Genomic DNA, 23,189 nt, shown 5'->3' with positions numbered 1-23,189 from the left:
TTCGAGGACTTCATCTATTCATTCTTGAATAAGAGAACGTGCCTCTACAGAAAAGCTTTGCAAATCCAAGTGGCTCAGTCCTTGATCCCCATCGTGGGGAAGATGATTCCAGCTTGTCCTGAGCCTGGTAAAAACAGTGATCTCCGGAGACTTTGATGACTCAATGTTCAAGTCTTCAAACACATGAGACAAGTGCTATGATTTCGCCGATGTGGTGTTGGCAATTGGCATGCTGACCATAGCAACGCTCGATCAAGTTGTTGCTGAATACTTATACATGCTGCTGTCATTTGACCTGTATTAGTCGATGTAGTATCAAATACCATATTGACTACATTCTCAGAGCACTGCCAGCTATGCAACAATCCATAACTTAAGTTTGAGATGATATGTCCAGCCCGTTGATCAGTTCCTGTTTTGTAAGCTGGGATTCCTAGTAATTTCAGTTCTTTCGAGTCACCTACGGCAACCGCCAATCTCTCTTCGTGTTCGTACTTATTGATGAGGGTTGGGAGCCCTTTGCCATCCCAATGTAGCGACATCAACTTCGGTGGCATCCACAGTTCTCTACATTCCTGTGCTGTTTCTTGGTTAACTTGACGCCTGGCCTTGTCAGCTTGTGAGTAGGATTTTGTAATTTTTGAAGCATCTCCTCCAGCTTCTTCTACGAAAGCCTCCGTGAACGCAGCTTGTTGTGCTGCTGTCATTTTTATTCTAGTAGCTAATGCTACTAATTTTGGAGATTTGACAATGTCATGTGGAATGAAAGCTTCAGTCCCTGTGCACACAGTCCTTTTGTGAGATTTTGGAGCTTGTTGTGGTATAAATGATGATAGCGGCGTTTCATCCTCGCTAGAGCTGCTTTCGAATCCAACAGTAGAAAATAAAGTTTCAGTTTCTCTAGCAGACTTCTCATGCCGTTTTTCTGCACTTACCATTCTCTCCTGTTTCCTTTTCAGTTTTGAAAATGATTTCACATCGAAACCAGCTATAGTAGCTATTCTATCAGTCTTCATCGATTTTAGAAATTTTATGTCTTTTGGGTTTTGTATTATTTGCTCGGAATTTGGAGTCCATAAAGGGAATGTTTTCGACAGGTCATTTTGGTACTGTTCAACCTTAGCAATTACAGCAGGAGTTATTCGGTATTCTCCTCAGTTTCTCATTCTCCTGTAACAGTTTTATGATTTTTTGACAACATGTCTGCTCAGCTAACATGGGTATGCCTCCTTTTTCAAAAAAATGGAATAGTTTTCATGTACATTATCTTGGCAGCCTCATATTTTGTGCGATTTTCACTATATCCGTCCTCAGGGTTGGAAGTAACGACTAGTTGTCACTATTCGATAGCGTTATTCGTTGCTTTCTGAATATCGAATGCTTATACTAATTGCTTTTAAAAATAAATATCGAATGCGTGTTATTCACTGCTTTTTTTCGCAAGCAACGAAATCATGATTCGTTTTTCACTAATCGATATTTAGGAGAACTGCTGAATCATGTTTTGTTGTTCACTTACTTTGTCGTCAAAATGAATTTACAAAATTTAGTTTTCGGATTATTATCCGACCTTATCCCTTTCCGATTTTCGAACTTCAAAGGATTAAGGAAAATTTTGCAGCAACACAGTTCAGAAAAACCATGCCAGTGAGAGTCGTTAACAGTGTTGACAACCTTGCGGTTTTCCCGCAAGTTTGGGCTTGTTTTTTTTTCGAGTTTTCATAATTTTGTTGCTTGTGTATTGGCCAGTCAATTTTTAGTAATTGCTATTCATTGCTTTTTTTTAAGTATCGATAGCGGAAAGTCATTGCTTTTTGGGCACTATCGAATAGTGAAATAGTCATTGCTTTATGACTAACGACTTCCAACCCTGTCCGTCCTCTAAGTGAAAGATAATAGATCTCAAATCTGTAACGCAGTTGGAAGACGGCTTCCTGTTATTTTGCCATCGCATTTAGTGACAGCATCACCTAAGCCAAATATTTTGTTTCTAGTAGTTGTCATGTTAACGTACGACTACAATCAGAAATCTGAAAAGATAGAATTTTGCCCAAAATTACGTTTATTTACAAAAATTTGTAAAAGAGAAAGTGAAACCAAAGCCTAATTGCTGGATTCTAAACCTGAAAATGTAGGAAACGCTGTAATAATAAATAAGGTATGCTATGGTGCACTTTCCCCCTGAAATCATAAACTTTATTAAAGTTAAATGCGAAACTTCATTTAATTATATATAGTATTTACAAAATGGCAACCCTGAAAAGAAAAATTGATGGTTGCCCACATAGGCAGGTGCGGATTCCAACCAAATTTCACAAACTTTGTTTTAGGCCTAAGTGGAACATTGGTACCGATCTACATTACAATTCATCGACATTGGGGGGTTTGATGCACCCTAACGTGGATTCTAATTTTCTTAACTTTCTGCTCCAGACAGGTTTTCAACGTGCGACGTCCCAAGAGAGAGAGAGAGATGAGTTCGGCGGTTTTACAGCGTATTGGCTTGATATCAAATCGTGCCCAAACGCCTTTTTTTCAACGCAGCGTTGTTGCGGAATTGCTTTGTTCTGTCGTATACCTAGCGAGAGACATAGCGTAAAACAAGAAGTTGCGCTGCAGTTGGTTGGATAATTCAGCGTTTCACAAAAACGAAAATAATTGTAACAAACACTTCATAAGTGTCATGAAAACAGGGTGGGTGAAACATATTTTGCCCACCCTTGTTTCACGGCAGGGGGGGGGGCGCTCACCCTATTTCGACGCCTATGAATGCATCTAAACACCATCATACTATTTGTCGTTTATATTTAGAAAATGTAACCATCCTTTGCTCAATAATTAAGGGTTTTGTGTTAAAAGAAGGATGCTGTAATGTAGTAGAAAATACGAAGGTATGGGAAAAAATCTTTTTAGTTATGTTTCTTGCAAACACAGCTTTGGTACAAACCGTACAATTAAAGGTCTTGTCAATTGGAATTATCATCATCGGCCCTGCCTAAATAAGGCGTCGGTTACTGTGATTTTCCACAACATCGATTGTCCATTGTCTTACTAAATTTACAAAATCTTGATTTGTCCATGTTGAAAGATGCTTAGGGTTGCAAAATTCCTGGGAATTTTGGGAATTAACGGGAATTTTCAGAAACTTTCAAAACAATCTTAATTTGATGTTGAAACAGGAAAATAATGGCCTTATACTGTCTAGAATAAAAGTACTATGTATAACTAAAATACTTGTCTTAAGCAATACAAACACATGGTTTAGTTTGATAATTCCAAAAATGAATCATTACCAATATGTTTTTTTACAAAGAAAAACAATATGATATATACTGAGTCAGTTACAAAGTCATTGTTCTAGTTGCTGCCGGTTAGCATCTCCTTCTGCTCGGCTTCTTCAGATGATGTACTAATGACTGTTCTGGCATCGACTTCAGAGTCAACTTCAATTTGAGTTGACTTGTCTTCACACGGCTCAATGCTCAAAAAATGCCAAGTTTGATCTGACTGATACCAGTTTTTCATCCTTTTACTTGCGAACCTATTGCAGACCTTGGTGTGAGTGTTCCCAAGTATGATCAGTATTTTTTAAATATTGAAAAAGTATGCATAATTGATAATTATTAATAATTATGCATAAGCCTCATTCTTAATCAACACCACATTAGTGTTTATAATAATTAAAGAAAATAAGAAATGCTTAAGATAGGTTTTTGATATTTTTTTCTAATTGATGAAATTAAAAAAAAATGTTTTAAACATAATAAACGCCAAATGAAAATTCCCCAATATTCCCGGGTCCTTCAAAATTCCCGGAAAGTTTCCAAAATTCCCGGAAACTTTCCACCCCTTTACAACCCTAAAGATGCTTGAAAATTTCCAAACGTGGATGGCTGTCGGCTAGACGCCTCCAGTGCTTCTGACCTTGGAAGCTGCCCCATCATTACATTACATTATTGCTCAATTATGCGCTTACGATAGATGTGCCCAATGAATGTTACAGAATGGCCCATTTCGGCTAGTCCGATTCGGCTAGTTTCCTATTCGGCTACAGGCGCTACAGTCTTGAACTGTATTTTGTATTTTATTCCACAATATTGTTTCTTTTGCATTCCGACAAAGAAAAATAAATTGAAATGAAATTTAGCGCAAAATGTTTGAACTATTAAATTGAAATGTTTGCTCACATCAAATCGACATGTATCCTACGTCACCGTCTGTATGCAAACTTAGAATATTTTAGAATCCTCAACTATTACAAAATTCTAAATCCAACGACGCCTTTTGTTTATTTAGAGAATGTTGTATTTTATTCCACAATATCGTTTCTTTTTAGTTAAAATTATTGAAGCTTTAGATGAGTGGGGTTTAGACCTAACCTCTAAGATCTTAAAACTAAAAAGCGAATTAAATTTATTTTTGAACTATTAATGTTTGCTCAGATAAAATTGACATGTATCCTGCGTCGCCGTCTGCATGCTAACTTAGAATATATTAGAATCCTCAACTATTTCAAAATTCTAAATCCAATGACGCCTTTTGTTTATTTAGAGAATGTTGTATTTTATTCCACTATATCGTTTCTTTTGCATTCTTGCATTTTATCCAGTGTTTACCTTTGAGTGCCTTCCCAGGAGGCTAAATCCATCATTTTTACATTGATTCAACGTCTGCAGACGTTGCATCAATGTAAAAGTGACGAATTTTGTTGTCTGGGTTTGTTCAAAATAAGTGTTTTACATCAAAACAACATTTTTCTTGATTAACAATAGAGGTTAATGAGATAAAATCTCAGCGAAAACGTGTCAATGAAAAAAAGACAGTTGCCAAATAGCGTTTGACATAAAAGATGAAGTTAAAACCTAAGTGGCAGTTTAGAATAAACCTGGGTTTCGGCGTTACATGACCGGGAATTCCTTTGGTTACTTCCTTCGTTAGACTTTCAGTTGATGTTACTTTATCATGGCAGAGGAATTGATTAGTACACAACGCAAAGGTGAGGTTTTTCGACATGATGCTACATGTTTCAACTAGCTCAATATAGTGCAGATAGGCTTTAGAAATACTGACGTTGTTCTCGACGTGATGAGAAATGCAAGGCTTAGACTGTAGCCGAATAGAGAACTAGCCGAATAGTAGCATACCCTGAATGTTATTTGCATTTTTATAACAGTTCTAATGAGGACGCCAGGGGTACACCCAGAATGTTTCTACACTTCGTCATTGGTGATCTTATCATTCCAATTGGGGTTATAACACTACAAAAAAAGATTTTGTAAAAGATGGTCTATTTCCAAACGTATTTGGATGTCACTTTTACAAGAAATGTGACTGTATAAGTCATTTAAGCATGTTTTTGAGTGTACGAATATGTTTATTACTCATTGAATCTGTGTAGCCTAGTCAATTTATGTAAAGTATTATTGTTGGACAGAGTATCGCTATTCAAAAATAATATGGACAGTTGGAGATGAGCAAATATGTGTGTTATATTTGCGATTACCTTTGCAAGAACTATGTTGTTTTCATTCACCGCTTGTTAATTTTATGTTTTGAATTCGTTTTTCAAGATGTATATATATGCCAAGCTGTGTTAGCTATTTTACTAAAAATTTTGTTTGAAGCAATCTTTACATCGTAATGGCCTGGTTGAACTAAAGACTTTCTTGTTTTTTGGATCATCTAGTGCCAGTGTAGATATGCAGCAATGAGGTATATGACATTCTGACACGGCCGTCCTGGATAACTTTTGTGGTACTGTACAGCAAGTATCTACGTTAATGGTAATAGGAATTCAACACACGGGGGAAGAACAAGCACCTTCTTCTGGTCCCTCTCGTCAGTACCATATCTTCAAGGCAGAAAAGAGATATGCGAAGCAAAGCTTGTCACACCCGAGCAAACCCTCATATGCTGATGATGATGAACACTGGTGAAAACAGTATCTGCACAATGCAAGATACAATAGAATCCACGTCACATAGTCTTTTGGTGAGATGTACCTTGTGGTAAGGCGTCTCTGCAAACAGCCAATACGACTACAAGACTATATCCAATTATTGGGAACTTGTCACATCTATGTTTGGAAAAGTTTTTAAAACAAAATCATTTCATATTTATTTCTTGTCCATGTCTTGCTTAGTATTTCTGTAGCATGGGGAGTGGGGACCCAAACGTACTTGTCTTACATCACTAATGGCTATCTGCGTTTGTGAAAACATTATCTGATGCCTCAGTAAACAACCAACAAGAACTTTATTCTTTGGAGTGAAGTTGCAGTAAACCTTTCATTTAAAGTTTATGTGTCACAACCCATTGGTGTTGCTATTTTATTTGCCAGCTTCTCTTGGTTTGTCTCATGAAGCTGGTAATATCTCCACAATGACCAGAAAATTTCATACCAGTTTGGTCAATTTTCAAACGGTTATGCCATTTATATCTGACCAAATTATCATCGAATAATTGCAAATCGCTGATGAAGCAACAAAAAGGAACTGCTTTTATCACAACAGAAGATCGTGTGAAAGAAGAGATTTCCCGTCAAGAATTTCCAGATCTTACCATCACTGCTTAGGCAGCAAATAGGAAATCAAATACACACTTGTAGAAGGACATCAACGCTTCTAATTTAGCCAACACATTTGTCGTGAAACTAGATTTTATACTACTTTTGAAAATTGCAATTTTGTCTGGACTCTTTTTTGGATCCTAGTCCCTATTGGATCCGTTCGTACACAAAGGTAATGTTATGTTTAATTCAACAGTCTATGGTAGCATGCCAGCAGTGCTAAGCGTTGTTGTAACAATAAAAAATGAAGTGGATAATATTGCATTTTCTTTTTAATATGAAATGACTACAGTATTGGGTTTTTATCTGTTTGAAATAAACAACATTTATTGCAGTATTTCTTTTTCCTTTTTACAGATATATTTAGCTTTACAGTCAACAAACTCCTTCAAGAAGAATCTATGTTAACACTGACACTATCATCATCATCTAAATACTGATCGTCTTTACAATTTTGCATGGAAAATTAATTATCATTTAAAAATACATAGCCTATTTGTTTCGTCCGTTGTGAGACTCACAGCGGTGCCAACCTTATCTCAGCAGCCTTTTCGTTTTGGCTACACAGCTGCGTTTAGCCTTTGTCACAGCAGAGATGATTTGTTGATAGCGCACCGCTATTACAGTATGTATATGATTTGAGACTCACTAGTTTAATGAAGTATTAAAAACATTTTTACTAACGACATATATCTTGATACACATCTCTTCTTAAACCTCAAAATTTGCCTCAAAATGATTCGTCATGTTTTCGAGATGATGAATAAGATTTGTGTTTTAGTCTTGTGAGCATTGTGACAACTTTGTGACCATTATTTGATAATGTTATTAGAATCAACCAAAAAATTGTGTTTGCAACCTCTTAAGCTAAGCAACATTCATTGATATTAATCTTCCATTATTAGATCGCAATGATGGTCGTTCCATTGTTACCGTCAGCAAGATCTTGGGCCAAAGCAAAGACAAAGAAGTAATCGTGTCCGCAGGAAGTAATTTTGATGAAGGAAGATATTCCCCTCCTCCGACACTCAAAGTGAAGTCCATGCGGTGACGGCCAATTCCGTCCATGGATCGAGGTTATCGCATCGATATCCGGATCGGTAAGTTTATTTTCACGTTTAAAACCAATGTTCAATTTCGGTGATTTATGGTTTTAAAGTTATGTTAGTTATACGTCGTTTTAACGTTGCATTAAATTGATTACTGGCTATGTCACAATTTCCATTAACATCAGTTGTTACGTTGATTCAACGTGGTATTTCCTTGGTTGCCGTCGGAGTTTTAATTTTAATCTAATTTTTGACAATTCTTGTTGACGTTTCACAAAGAAAAAAGAAATTTAATTGTTGACTCATAATTTAGTTTTTTGTGTTCAGTTTTGTTGGCTGTAGCGCACCCAGCATGGGGCTAAGGGGCTCAAGCCCCCTCCAAACCAGCCACTAAAAATAAAGTTTTTGTATGCTCCTCATTTATACATTTTGCTTACATTTTATTTAACTTACAAATAGTTTTAACGAACGTTTTCGGTTTAACTTAAGCCCTCATCAGGTATCTGAAAATATTTATAAAAATGCAATAAATTTCAACTTCTTGAAGGTAAAACTACATTAGGAAACGGCAATTACATAAATAACTACGAAAAAATTTACTCCACAGGGAAGGTCTTCTTCTTCATTGTGTATCACACGGCCGTAGCCCAGAGCATCACGCAGGCTCTTGCTCTATTGTTGAACTCGGCCAAATCCTGTGCAGAGCACCTTTCTTTTAGGTCAGGGCATTCGAGTAGATGTTGCATCGTTTGCTCCAGTCCGCATTTGCAACTTGTGCTCCCCTTGGAATACCCCCAGTGTCTCATCAAGGTTTTACACCTGCCAATACCAGTTCTTAAGCGGTTGAGGCATCGCCAATACTTCCACGGTTCACGTTTTCCGGGAGGAAGGCTCTCCATGGGTGTGAGCTCCATATTGGCCAATGTCGGTCCGGCTGCCAGTCCCTCCTGCCATAGTTGAACCCGCACATTGGCGGCGACATCGTCTTGACCTAATGGGACAATTGAAGCAAGGAAACTTTTTCTTGACTTCAGACGCCTGTGTGCTGGAGTTTGGCCATACAGTGGGTGTCTCAAATCTATGTCCTGACAAGATCTTTCCTTTCTGCTGGTCACGCTTCTTCTGATGTTGGGGGGAGCAATTCCAGACAGAATGTGCACTGTGCAGCGACGTGATGTTGGTTGTTTTGAGACAACCTGTAATCAGACGGCAGCTTTGGTTCAGAACGGGGTCAATTTTCTTGGCATGTGCTGAGCGTTCCCACACTGGGCAAGCATATTCTGCAACCGAATAGCATAAGGCTAAAGCAGCTGACCGTATTGTGTCAGGGAGGGCACCCCAATCAGAGTTTCCGAGTTTCTGCAAAATATTATTTCTAGAAGCCACCTTAGCTCTTACTTTTTCGATATGGGATTTGTATGTGAGGGACCTATCTAATTTGACACCGAGGTATGTGGGATTGATACAGTGTGCCAGTTTGGTTCCATTCCAGGAAATGTTTAGTTGGCGTGATGCATCCCGGGATCTAAGGTGGAATGCGCAGACTTGGGTTTTATTGGGGTTGGCACGCAGGTGGTTGTCCGTGTAGTATGTTGTCAGCCCATCCAGAGCATTGCTGAGTACTCTCTCCGCGGAAGTGAAGTGTTTGTGTTGTGTTGTTATACACAAATCGTCAGCGTATATGAAGCTTCTTGTACCAGGATGGATTGGTTGGTCGTTTGTATAAATGTTGTACAAGATGGGGGCTAAAACACTCCCTTGTGGTAGACCATTTTTCTGCTGTCTCCATCTGCTATTTTTGCCACAAAAATAAACATAGAAACGGCGATTGCTAAGCAATGAATATATCAGCTTAGTGAATCGAAAGTTCTCGGTGATATTGAGGATCTTTGATATAAGGAGACGATGGTTGACAGTGTCATACGCTGCAGATAGATCTACAAAGACAGCTCCAGTGACGGAACCCTCTTCAAACCCATTCTCTATGTGCTGTGTTAGATTCAAGTGTTGTCCTGTGCAGGATTTCCCAGGTCGGAAACCTGCTTATTCATTAATGAGTTGGTCTTCTATGAGAGGTTGCAATCGGTTAAATATCAGCCTTTCAAACAACTTGAACAAATGACACAGCAAAGATATAGGACGAAAGCTTTTAGGGTCAGTTGGGTCTTTTCCTGGTTTCAACAATGCAATAATTTTGGCTTTTCTCCAAAGCTTAGGAATTTGGTAAGAGCTGAGGCAGTTGTTGTAAAACTTTAGCAGCCATCCGAGAGCAATTGAACCGAAATGTTTAATTTGTTCAGTCCGAATTCCATCTAATCCAGCAGATTTACCTTGTTTCAGAACTTCAATGCCCTTCTTCAGTTCTTCAATTGAGAAAGGAGATGTTAGACGAGGGTTGCGTTCATTGTGAGGTCTTATTAGCCGGGGTTTAGACTGCTTTTTCATGTTATTTTTGCTTTTGCCATTTAGAAGGAGTTGATGGGCAATTTGATTGGCAGATACAGTGTAGTGGTGGTCTGGTTTAGTGTAGTCGGCCGACAGCAATTTAATTGTTTTCCAGGCTTTCCGACTGTTATGAGACAGATCTGTGGATTCGATCTTATCTTGCCACATTCTTCTCTTTTCGCTGGCGATAGCTGCCATCACGTTTTCTCCTGCTTCAACTGTTAGAGTGAGAGAAAGGATATGATTGGAACTTTTCTTGATAGTCTTCATAGAGGTCTGCTGAGTCTGAATTCAGACCAGGGATGTAACGTGTCCTACAGCCTCTAGGAATGTTTTTTCTTGACGCTCTTCGTACAGCTTCTATGAAGTCAGGATATTTATCTGATGACGTGTGTAAATTGGCGATGTGGAAGTCCAGATCTGAAGTAAATCCCTTCCAGTTAGCTTTTCGAAAGTTGTATCGTTGTTGATATGGGACATCCTTTGGAGTAACAATTGCCTTGATTCGGAGGCGGATTGGGCGATGTTGAGTATGTGGAATTGGATCCAATATGTGCTTCACACAGCCCATAGTGATGGAGTCACTTGCAAAGATGAGGTCCGGGTTTGAGCCTCGTTTCCATCTTCCGCTGTTAAAGGAAGGGGGCAACTTGGGGTCATGTATGAGCTGCAAGTTATTATCGTCAGCCCATTTTTCAACAGCTTCTCCATCCTTAGTGGTGTTTCTATAGCCCCAGCTCGAGCTGTGGCTGTTGAAATCACCAATAAACAAGCCAGGCGTACTGTCATTTTGCACCATCAGATCGTTTGGTATGCAGGGTTCATTTTGGGGGCTTATTGACAGATGTTACGTCTATTCCATCGAGGTGGAGAGTCAGGCATTCGGTGTTATTGCTATCATCGGACGAAACTGAGTTAATGCGTGATCCAGATCTTACGTACATAGCACTGCCATGTTTCTCATGAGGGATTTCGTTGACGAGGTCCATTCCGGGTATTCTTGGCCTGTGGTGTGTAGCACTTCGGTGGGTTTCCTGTAGGCAGAGGACATTGCATTGATGTTGCTTGCAGAGTTCAGCAAGGATGGCTGATTTTGCTGAAGAAAACCCTTCGATATTGGCCGAGATCACCGTTAGAGCAAGCCCTAAAAAGGGCTGGCTAGGCGTTAGAGTAGGCACGGTTGTCGTGTGACGTGGTGAAGACATTGGTTTCACTTCTAGTGCTTGTTAGCTCTGGTCGAAGATACTTGTAGGGAAGGCCACGTAGAGGCTGTCTTCATCTTCCCCCAGGGAACAGGGAAGGTGATACATCAAGTAAATGTTGAAGAGAATAGACTCGCCTCCAGCAAATAATTGTTTGTTTAAATTTGAGTTATAGCGTTTGATTAATAGTGCTTCCTAAATTTTGGTGTCAAATTGGGATTTGTCTTTGCGTAAAGTTTTGAATGAGTCGATAGAGAATTTTTGGTCAGTGCAAAAAGAACACTCCATGATATCTTTAATGGAACTTTTTCTTAACTTCCTAAAGTTCAGTTGCTCCTCTACTCTCGTGTTCAAATGTCTGGTGGACATACCATACGGTACCGATGTACCGTACGTACGTCAATGCCGAATCACACGGACATGTAAAACTGTATACGACGTTTGAGCAGAGAGACGAAGGCGTCTGGGACTTTAGTTGAAATTACGAACTAAATTTGAATGTTTTGTAAGTAGAAAAAACGTCCACATCAAATTTATTGTTTACAAAATTAGTGTTTTGTTTCAAACTGTTTTCGTGCTAGTTGTTGTTTTCGCACTTATTTGTGTTGGCAAACGGAAAGCTAATTCTATTTTGTCATACATGACGAAAAAGTCGAGATCTACAGAAGATTGCAAGAATGGACGTCGTAGGGAGGAGGAAGCTGGTGGTGCCAGTAACATGGGGCTCACTATGCCAACTTCTAATCTGAGAGAACGAATCCAGATGTATCGGCAACCGGTTGGTTGTGGGCTGTGAACAGTGGCGTAGCCAAGGGGGAGGGGTTGGTGGTTTCAACACCCCCCCGCCCCCCCCCCCCTTTGGCACGCGTGTTACGTCACGATATTGAAAATGATGCTTTCAGTCTCTTTATATCTCTAAAACAAAGTTTTCCTAGTTTTGCCAATACCAAACATTCAAATATCTCAGCCAGGAATAAGCAGCAAGGAAACATGGAGACTTAGCTTTATTTCGGAACAATGCCAAAGAAAACATGATCTTATCATTTTGCTATGCCACCAGACAGCACCATTTTAAAGGAATATTTATACCCACATTTTTGCTGAAAATGCTCTCAGAATGCACGAAATTCAAAGTAATTTTTCAAAATTTTCTGCAGGAGGCCCTCCAGACCCGCCGCCGCTAGGTGTCGTCTTAGGCGAACACACCGGTGGCCGTCAACTCCCCCCCTTTCAAAATTTCTGGCTACGCCACTGGCTGTGAGTGCCTTTTATTGTCACTGTCACTATTGTGGCAAATCACACGACCGACATTTCTGAATTAGCCCCCCCTAACTGTTTTTCTGGGTGCGCTATTGTTTGTTGGTATGGCGTTTATTGAATGTGTTCTTTTTAAACAAACATGAAATGAACTAACAATTGAAAGGATTGCAAGGTAACATGCGAAGTATGGAATCTTCTTTGGCTATTCGCTTTGTCTTTTACAGGAGATGAAGATCGTGATTGATAGCTTCTTTTCCTCACGCACAAGCATCGACTTGGTGTGGAAAAGTTTCTGTTTATTTATTTGGTGCCGTATTATATTAGATTGATATTATCTATTGGTTGTTTATTTGTTTGCTTGTATGTGTTATATTGACTTACTGTGTTAAAAATATACAAGAAACTCTTTGTTTACATTAAATGATGTTCTATCAACCAGCATAGATTTCAGTGCTGCCGATAATGCAATTACATATGCACAGCTGGGACCATAGGCGTACGAGCCAGGGAGGCAGTTCCCCCCGTTATTAAACAAATACAAATTTGGGTAAAGGCAGGGGCTCCGGACACTTCCTGAGAGTGAGAGGGTAATTTTAGCAGGGGTGGGAATGATGTTTTTGACACCGACAGGGGGCTTATTGGATTATCGAATCACATATACTTCTGGGAGGTCGCCCCCAGACCCCTTTCGCATTACTGAAAGCTTCAGTTTCTTATACAGCGTCTTAGGCGAAATGTCTCGCGCCTTCGGCGCAAAAAATTTTTGCTTTTTAGCTCGATTTAAATCAAAAAATTATTTCAACAAATCTGAAATCGCGAGCACAAGCTCTTCAACATTTGCCACATTTTTTGAAGATTTGAGACAATTTCGACTGGAAGAGGGGACGTACGCAAAAATCCATCTCAGTATTCTTCCTTGACTCAAGTCCTCCAAATTTTGGACTTCAGACGATAAAAGGTCAAAAGCGTTAAGGTCAAAGCTAGGATATATTCAACTCAGAAAAAAATAAAATTAAAGCTAAAATGCATTAACTTTTACAACAACTGAAAATAGAGAGACATCTTGATCGATTCGATACTACATGAAGCCCTACCATCTGCGCCGTGTAAGAAATAACACTAAACAAAAAATCGAATTTTCCAAATAATAATATTATTCAAAAATAAATAGGAATTTTACTTGACTCAGCACCCATCGTATCGCCATCAGCAAAATCGCATGGCATGGCAAAACCATCAAACCCCGCATGGTTCAAACAAAGGCGAAGAGAAGCTTTCTCCGCGAAAAAAGCCGCCGAGTTACAACGATTCAACGCCGAAAGACATTGAAAAAGTGCAACTGTAGTAGATTTCGTTTGTGAGTGGTAAAAAAGCGAAATTAAACAGTTTGTAGCAGTGAGAAATTATGACGTCACACATAGCGCATTCTGATGCGTATATTTTTGACAGGATACATAATTTGGCGTTTTCTTGTGAGTCGGAGTTTCCAAGCAAAAAACTCAAAAGTTGTGCAACAAAATGAAAATAAAACACAAAAGTAAAAAAACATTAAGAATGAAATTTGTATCTCTACATTAGTGGGGGGGTAATTTTGCATTAGTTACCCCCCACTCCAATTAGTGGAGGGGTAATCACCCCCGCGGCCCCCCCTCTAACGGAGCCCATGGGTAAAGGTCGTTCAACGAGAAGCCACAAAAATCGCATCAATTAGAAAAATGACAAGTTGCACAAAAGTAACTACAAAATTTTTCACACTCCTATTGATGTGATGGCGACGGATATGAATTGTCCGCCCCGTTAGCTCAACGGTGAAGCACCTGACTCAAGATGAAGCGGAGCTGGTTCGGCTCTCGGGGTGTACGCTTGAGAAACACATTTAAGGGTGCTCTTAATTCAGCGGCACCTAGTGGATAAAATAATTCCCTTGCAACCAGTGGCGGCTCATGTCATGGGGCTGCAGCCCCACCTGAAAGAAAGAGAAGAGGGAAAACATGTTTTCCTCTGTGTTTGTCCGACCCGGTTACTTTTTTCACTTAAGAATTGCAGATCTTGAAGCTCCGCCACTTTTGGTATTTTACAGAAATTTTTGAATCTGTTGGGGCTGCATGGACAACAGCCCCACCTAACCGAATAACTTTACAGACTTTTTAAAGTTAAATAAAGTAAACAATATCACACCAAATCAGAAGAATCGGTTTATTTAAATACAGAGCTTTCGCCACACAAGTGTGGCTTCATCAGTATAAACTGCAACAATAATAAAGAATGATATACTATTAAGATGTAGCTAACTGCTCTTGGCTGATGCTGAGCTTCGTCGGAGTCTGCCTCGCTTTCTGACCTAGTCTTATTCTGAAACGATCCCTGTTCCATATCTAGAAAGCTAAAACCTCAATTGCTAAGGTAACATGGATCAGTTGTCAGTAGATGTTACAGAAAATATATTTCGCACTTATTCAGTGCATCGTCAGTTCTGATAAAGGGCAGTTAAAACCTACAAGTAATGTTTTAAACAACATTACAGTGACGCAATAATGCCAAAACATGAGCGTAAAAAATTGAAAAAGCAAAAGCGTAAATATTGAAAAAATGCTGAATGAAAACTAAACCAAGCCGGCAGTAAAGTAAATTACGTATCAAATATAAATTATAAACTAGAAATGATGAAAGAGCGATGAGCAAAGCCTGCAAATGTAGCGTTGTGACAAATTACGGCTAAGAAAATAAATTATATGCGGAACACGGCAGTCAAAGGCAGTGATAAACAAACTAAGTACAGCGATAAATAATTAAATGGAGCGTCTTGGAAAACACAAAATGTACGGTAGCGTTGTGGAAAAAAGAGTAGGCAAAGACGGCAGTGAATAATAAGGCAGTAAAATATTGAAAAAATACCAAAAATGTAGTGGAGCGTCAAAAAATTAAACTTGTGGCAGAATTAATTTTTGGATATTTATTTTGGCATGTATCCACTTATCTTCACAAGCATCTAGATTATCAATATTGGATTATCTAGATTATCAACATCTTACCTTAGCAATTGAGGTTTTAGCTTACTATTAAGATGGTTATAAAATTTAATGAAAGTGTTAAAAAAGTAGATAATATAGTAAAAAAAAATAGAAAAGATCAAATATTATACATAACTATAAGACTTTAGGTCAATACACTAGAATACTAGATAATAAGATGATAATCAACATGTAAAAATTCAAATCTATTAAAATTGTAATTGGAGAGAACTTTTAACTATAAAACTAGTTTCTACGTATTGTAGCTCCTATCATTTGTCTGACTTCTAACGATGACATAGCCTACACTATTTATTATCGTGATAGCAAGGAATAAAAACAAACTGAACTGCTAATTCAAAGAATGTTGAGATGCAAACAAACTGAACCGCTAATTTAAACAGAACTAAATTCTAAGAATGTTGAGATGTAATGACATTGGCATAGCAACGATAGGTTAAAAGTAAAAATACATTTCAATAATGATGTCATAATGAAAATTTTATATTAGAAATGAATTAAAAATGAACAAGGGAGTAGTAAAGAAAAAAACGTATTGAAATGTTTAAATCAATTAGTGAAAGAAAAGAACATCTAAATCTAAAACGAAAGAATTAGGAAAATAGACAAAACAAGAAGGTCTAAAAAGTAGTTAGTAAAAAGATCGTCAGTAAAAGAGTGATAAGATTGTTTATTCTCTAATGTTTATCCCAGTAGGTTCTTGTGAGTGAAGTGTTTTAATCCAAAATTGTTCTTTAGTTTTTCTATATTCACACGTTTTGTTAAGTTTATCAATGGCAATGGCGTGAAAATCAACAGTGGTATGATTTTGTTTGTTGAAATGTGAAGCTACAGCTGTGTTTTTATTGTTCTTGATGTCTAGTAAGTGTTCACTAATTCTGATTTTAAATTTGCGTCCAGCTTCTCCAACGTATTGTTGGAAACATTTTTGGCAAGTAATTAAATAAATGATGTTAGAAGAATCACAATTAACTGACTGGAAAATATTAAACTGTTTATTTGTAACACTGCTGGAAAAGTTTTCGCAAGGATTAGAATGAGCACAAGTGGAACAACTTTTTCTGTTACAATGGGTGAAACCAGGTGGGGTCAAGGTGGAATGTAAAGGTTTAAGGTTAGTTTTGACTAGAAGATCACGAAGAGTAGGGCATCTTTTGTAAGCAGGAAGTGGAGGATCCGGAAATAAAGTTTTCAAATTTTCATCAATTTTTAAAATGTAATCAAATTTATTAAATACTTTTTTTTTTAAAGTTAGTTTTTATTTTGCAGAGTAGCGATGAGTCATGAAAGTAGAAGTGTTAGCTGTAGAGTACGGTTATTCAACAGGTTATAACTTAGGAAGTGCTAGGGCAGGGGTGGGCAACCTTTTTAACACAAGAGCCAGTTAGGAAAATGTAGCTTACAGGAGGGCCGCACATCAAATAAACACTAATTCATATTTTCAGCAATGGAGTTTATCATTGAAATTTTGTACAAGAATGTCATCCTCCTGCAGTGAATTCAATTCAAGCTGGATTTCTACAGGCGCAAAACTTATTTCGCAGGTAGGCTACAGTAGCCTACAGGGGAGTGAAAAGACGGTCATATCACTAAAAAGCTTCAAAATTGTGAAAATCGAGATGAAAATAGCCTTATTTGGGGAAAAATAGCTGAAAGAAGGGCCGCACAAAAAATGGAAAAGGTTCCCATGCGGCCCACCCCTGTGCTAGGGCATCTCAAAATCACTTGAACTTTGTATGCAACGGCTAGTCAAGACTAAGCTCAATAGCTTACTAGTAAAGTTTGTCTCCAAAGCAATAGCCTAGTCTACTGTTAGTTTTTTTTTAAATAGCCTACGGCTGAGGAATACATAAACTTTTTCAACAAAGTTTGAATGCAATTTTTCAAAAGTTGGGGTAAAAACATGCTCAAAACGCACTAAATTTAATGCAATTTTTTTGGGGAAGACCCCCTCGCGAAATCGTTTGCAGCCCCACTGCTCACAAACAGCACCAAACCGCCACTGCCTGCAACAACATTTCAACTTTCTGCAGCTCCGTTCTGTCAATCTCGGTGACCGAGCCTGGATCAGGAAGTTCTTAAAGAAGCTTTCACAATCCGAGGATAAAATACGGTATTGCGATTTTTCGTATAGATTGACAGTCTAGTTATGATCTCAAATGCTTAACTGCAAAACGATATTGCTGTGCATCTACCGTAACCACTGAAACTGCAATGGGACTCGCAAGTCCCGACATGTATTACGCGCCTAAAGTGCATGATGACCACTGCGGCCAACGGTGCTTTACCGCGATTGAGTTTTTGGCTTTGGGAGGGTTCTTCAAATATTACGTAACGCTATCAAGGGGGAGGGGAGGGGTTTATGAAAAGCGTTACGTTAGCGTCACATCGGGGGGGAGGGGGTTCAAGCAAAACGTTACGTAACGCTTACAAGTAGCCTACGCCCTACGGTAGTTTATTTGTGCTGGCTGGTATCGTCGTTTGGATACTAAATTAAGCTGAAATTATATCCAACAGCACCTATTCAGCACCAACAAAATCTCTATCAAGTATCAACTACGGTAACCTACTGTAATTCCATACAAGTTCTAAGACAATCTAAGTGCTCAAAAGCTCGCATTGCGAAATTGCAAGGCAGCATTCTTACATCACAAAGCTTGCCTTGATGTGAGTGAACAACATTAGGGTTGCCAGATGGCCTTTTTTTAGGCCAAAATCCGAAAATCTGGCCTTTTAAGTAAATTGCAAATAAAAGTATCACTTATCATCACTTTAAAAAGCAGTGGTTTTCAACCTTTTTGGTGGAACGCAACCCAATGAAACATTCCAAAAGCTCGGGGAACCCCTGTTCAATAACACTGGTCAACAAGAAAATTTTACAAGCTAGACTAACAACCTTTTCTAGGTAATTCAAGTGTGCTGAGCTCGAATCTGAAGTCAGAATTTTCCTATCACGTCAGGATTTCAAGATAATTACACTTTTGTTCGTTTTTTAGCAAAAAAAACAATTTTTCTACAGTTAATTGTCTCCAACAAAGGTACATAATGACGTAATAATAACCTTTGGCTTTTTGCTTTTGTGACATCATAATCTGTCATAATGAACAGCTGGTTACATTCAGTTCTAGGTATTACATCAAGTGACTGTATCATTGGTTTTGAGGTTGTTCCTGCGTTTGTGTTGCAGTTATACGCAGCTAATGTATTTGATTAAGCTTAGTATTGTGTTTGCAGGCATAACTTTCACAATATATCTTTTCAGGTTATTGTACAGTATACTTTTTATATACTAACGCAGTCAGCAATAGAGACTGCAAGAAGTATGAGTTCTCGACCAAGCAGCTCAAGGCGAGCTTGCTTGAACCATCCAGACAAGTTTTGTTACATATGAGAATGCACTCCACTTTCCCACACTATGAAGCTCTCCACCAGAGTCAAGTTTGCGTACAAGCACTACTTTGGATGTCAAGTCGGTGCATGACCAAGACAAGAGCTGGGCCCCACACATTTGCTGCAATCGGTGCAGAACAGGCCTTCTGTTATGGCTTGATGGTAAAAGGAAGGCTGTGCCTTTTGCTGTGCCAATGATATGGCGTGAGCAAAGTAACCATCACTCAGACTGTTATTTTTGCATGACCAACATCAAAGGATTTTCACGCAAAAACAAGTCTAAGATTGAATATCCAGTTTGTCCTTCAGCTCTTCTACCCGTTACCCATGGTCAGGCCCGGATTTAGGGGGGGGCAGAGGGGGCAGGTGCCCCGGGCCCCCCGACTTCTGAAGGGCCCCCCTACGTAAAAAAAATGTGATTTTGTGTTATTTTTTCTTCCTTTCAGCCTTTGAAGTTTCTGCAAAATGCTGTGCAGTGCTGGATTGATGCTACTGTAGACGCAGAGGTGGTTTTTCGCGCCGTAGGCGCGAAAATTTTTTTTTGCAGGGGGGCCCCCGGTCTAAAAGTGCCCCGGGCCCCCCATCAGCTAAATCCGGCCCTGCCCATGGTAATGATATTGCTATTCCGCTTCCTCCAGTTAGAGATGAGGAGTTCTTATTTAGCGATGAACCGGTGAGTAGTGAGGAGAATACAGATGCGGAAATGGAAACATCTTTGTTGGATGAAAGAAGACCACTCTTAATCAATCAGGATTGCATGGACGACCTTGTGCGTGATCTGTCTTTGTCCAGAGAGAAAGCGGAACTTTTGTGGTCTAGATTACAGCAGTGGAATTTGTTAGATTCATAGGCACCACACTTTCATTTTTTCGTGAACGCAGCAAGAAACTTTCCCGCTTTTTTACAACTGAAGATGATATATGTTACTGTAAGAATGTAGATGGTTTGATGCAAGAGCTAGGATGTGAACACGATCCTGTTGACTGGAGGCTATTCATTGATTCCAGCAAAACAAGTTTGAAAGCTGTGTTGTTGCACAATGGTAACAATCAGCCGTCTCTTCCTTTATCACACCGCATTAGCAAGAAAGAAACATATGAAACAATGGAAGTACTTCTGAAACTGCTAAATTATTCTGTATACAAATGGAAAATCTGTAGAGATTTAAAAGTCATAGGCTATCTCTTCTCTGGCTATCCCCTCCCTGGCTATGCCCCTGATCACCTACTGAAGTTTACATCGCTGTCACATTATTGTTGACTGCTTTTGATTGTAATTGATTACGTTCTTGTTGAATGGTCGATAACTGTTTTATCCTTATTGATTTTTTATCATTGTTTTAGAGCTCGAATTTTTGCTATAAGCTATGCTAAAAATAGCAAAATTTGGTTCATGTCGGTATCTCAGAAAGGTGACGTGATAGACAAAATCTGACTTTATATTTGAAATCAGCGCCCCAAATTCAGCTAAGAACACCTGTTTTCATGTTCTGTATCAAAAAAAAAATTTTTTTTGTTGACCAGTGTAATTTAATTACCTTATGCAAAAAACATCATTTGATTAATAAAATTAAATTAAAATACTCATGTTCAGATTTATTTATGTATAATAAAAATAAAAACTGTAAAAAACCTAATAGCCCACTGGCAAAACAAAATGATCTCTAACACGTTCACGGCAATTTGACCCACCGGTGTACAAACGAACTGTCTGAAAGAACTCCTTGAAGCGAAGAAAACATGTCGACAAAATTTGGCGGGAAAGCAAAAAGTTAAAGGTTATCGCACCACAAGAAAACAACGAAAATTCGAGATCGCAGCGAACGTGTTAAAGTGTAGAAACTTTATTAATAGTGGCAAACCTAATCAATATTTGATTATATTTAAACAATATGTAGGCTATATAATAATATAATAGACTTTCGGATTTGAATGTAAACTTGCGGAACCCCTAGACTTATTGGCTATTGGCGGAACCCTGGTTGAAAACCACTGACTTAAAGCCTGAACTATATCCGTTTTAATTACTAAGTAGAGACATAGAGAGTAGAGAATGTGTTAGCTGTGGACAGGGTGGTTCTATTGAGTTGAACCGGGTAGGCTACTAAACGTTTTCAGTAGGTTGGCTACATAACGTTTTAATTCCAAAAAATAATATATAAGCTTTAGATGCATACAAACCAAGATATTTTATGAGCACGTGTTTCTTTCCACGTCATAATTTTGATATAAACTGGCAAAACGGGCTTTGTAATGGAAAAGCGTCACATGGGGGAGGGGGGGTGGTTGACAAAAACGTTACGTTGGCGTCACATGGGGGAGGGGGGGTCAAAAATTCGGAAAAACAGCGTTACGTAATATTTGAACGCTCCCTTTGTGGACAGATAAATGGCAAGGATAGCTAATGAGTAACATCTACATTTGGGTTTCACATTGAAACAAAAAACATCGCCAAGATATACTGCAGCAGTTATCACTGACACCGACTCTGCAGATGACATTGCTTTGCTATCTGACACCATTGGGCTACGGTAGCCTACTGATGCCAAAAAGCTATTAGGCCTACACCTAGTAGAATCTGCTGTATTGGACTGCAAATGAATAAAACAGAATTCACATCCTACTGTGCAATCAAGACGGCATCATCCATAACTTGAAAGAAACTCACATTAAAATGAGTCATGATTTTAAAAACGGTAAGCTACTTAGGTTCTTAGATTGATTCCACATGAAATGATAGCTCAATTGGTTAGCGCGTCACTTCTGGAACGAAGAAGCTTCAAGATCAAGCGGCGCTGGTTCGACTCTCGGGGTGTGCGCTTGAGCAACGCACGTTAAGGACTGCTCTCCATTCAGCGGCATCTAATGGATGGAATAGTTCCCCGGCAACAAGACTTCAACAATCGGAAGCTTCACTCTGTCAATCTCGGTGACCGGGCCTGCGTCAGTGATTCGAAGCCTCTACAAGTATGCGAAACTGCCAGGATTAAGCTCTGCAAGAAGCTTTCCCAGTCCGAGGATAAAGATTCAATCAATCAATCAATCATATAGCTATAAAGTCTCGAAAAGCAAAGCCTTGTGCAGCAGCTAATAAATTAATTTTGATATGGAAATCAGACATTGCAAAAACTATATAGCCTAAATACAATTTTTTGAGAAACAGGTGAAAGTGTCTTGACCTACGGTGCTGAAAGTTGGACTCTAATGAAGGGCATGGTGAATCGACTGAATGAACAAATACAAACTTTATGATGACCTGCCACCTTTCACTGAGACATCCGAAGACTAGGCTACAGCTGGCAGGTCACTGCTTTAGAAGTCAAAAGGAAATTAGTGATATTCTTCTGTGGGAGCCAAACTATGGCATTAGGAAAAGGGGTAGACAGGAAAAAACCTTTCTTCCTAAATTTGAACATGACAAGAGAGTACAGAAACACGAACTTTCAAACTTGTTGAGGGACAAACAGAGATGTTTGGAGAAACTGCGTTGATGATCCGAGCCGCCGAACGGATGATCATAATAATGAAAGTCAATCAATCAAGCCTACATCCGATTAAATTCGACAGTAAACTAACGTTATAGCTTAAGTCTAATAAGATCATTTTATTTTGATCAATGGCGTTCAGGTAAAACGAAAATGTTGAAGACAATTTTCCAACAATTTCTATGTAGAGAATATCATGTGATGATATCTCAAGGTCTTTTTTTTTCTTATCTTCACTGCAATTCCTGCAAATTACGTTTTCTTTTCATGCTAAATAGATCAATTGAAAAAGCTCCTTGGTTGCACATGTGTATCTTCATGGCAAAAAAATTATCAATTTGTGTAAAATTAAAAAAAAATAGTAGATTGTAAATAAATGATGTCTTTTATTGTTTTGTGTGCAATTTTAAATGTCCATATTTGAATGCTTGTGATTTGAAGTTACGCCACCAGCCGACGAGAAAGTCTGTTATAAAAAAATGCCCTACAAATCAACAATCAGAATTTATTCAGCACGTCAAACAAGAGGCTACGTGGGATTGTAGGCTGTAGCCCAAAGAAGGGCCTTACCATTTTTGAGAGAAATTAAGGGCTATATTCGAAGGGACGCCACTGTGTAATCGAAGAACAACATTCATCAAGTATAACCATCTATGATTGTAAAAGCATAGGGCTATAGATAACTGGTAAAAGACTTTGGGTAGTACGGTAGGGTAGGCCTACTCAGTGTATTTCTGAGTAATTATCTGCTGTTTTATT

General features: G+C 38.7%; 1 long non-coding RNA gene across 1 annotated transcript; it reads left to right on the top strand.

Annotated features, from left to right (window-relative positions):
• The first annotated feature begins 2,340 nt into the window (after nt 1-2,340).
• LOC145769643 (uncharacterized) lies at nt 2,341-12,950 on the top strand. Its single transcript, XR_014289029.1, has 3 exons — nt 2,341-6,740; nt 7,474-7,668; nt 12,749-12,950. It is a non-coding gene; the product is annotated as an uncharacterized LOC145769643 (long non-coding RNA).
• The last annotated feature ends 10,239 nt before the right edge of the window (nt 12,951-23,189 follow it).

This window comes from Aplidium turbinatum, chromosome 4, assembly GCF_918807975.1.
Source record: "Aplidium turbinatum chromosome 4, kaAplTurb1.1, whole genome shotgun sequence".
NCBI classification, from domain to species: domain Eukaryota; kingdom Metazoa; phylum Chordata; class Ascidiacea; order Aplousobranchia; family Polyclinidae; genus Aplidium; species Aplidium turbinatum.
Note: the sequence above shows the minus strand (reverse complement) of the source record. Positions and strands in the feature narration are given on the sequence as shown.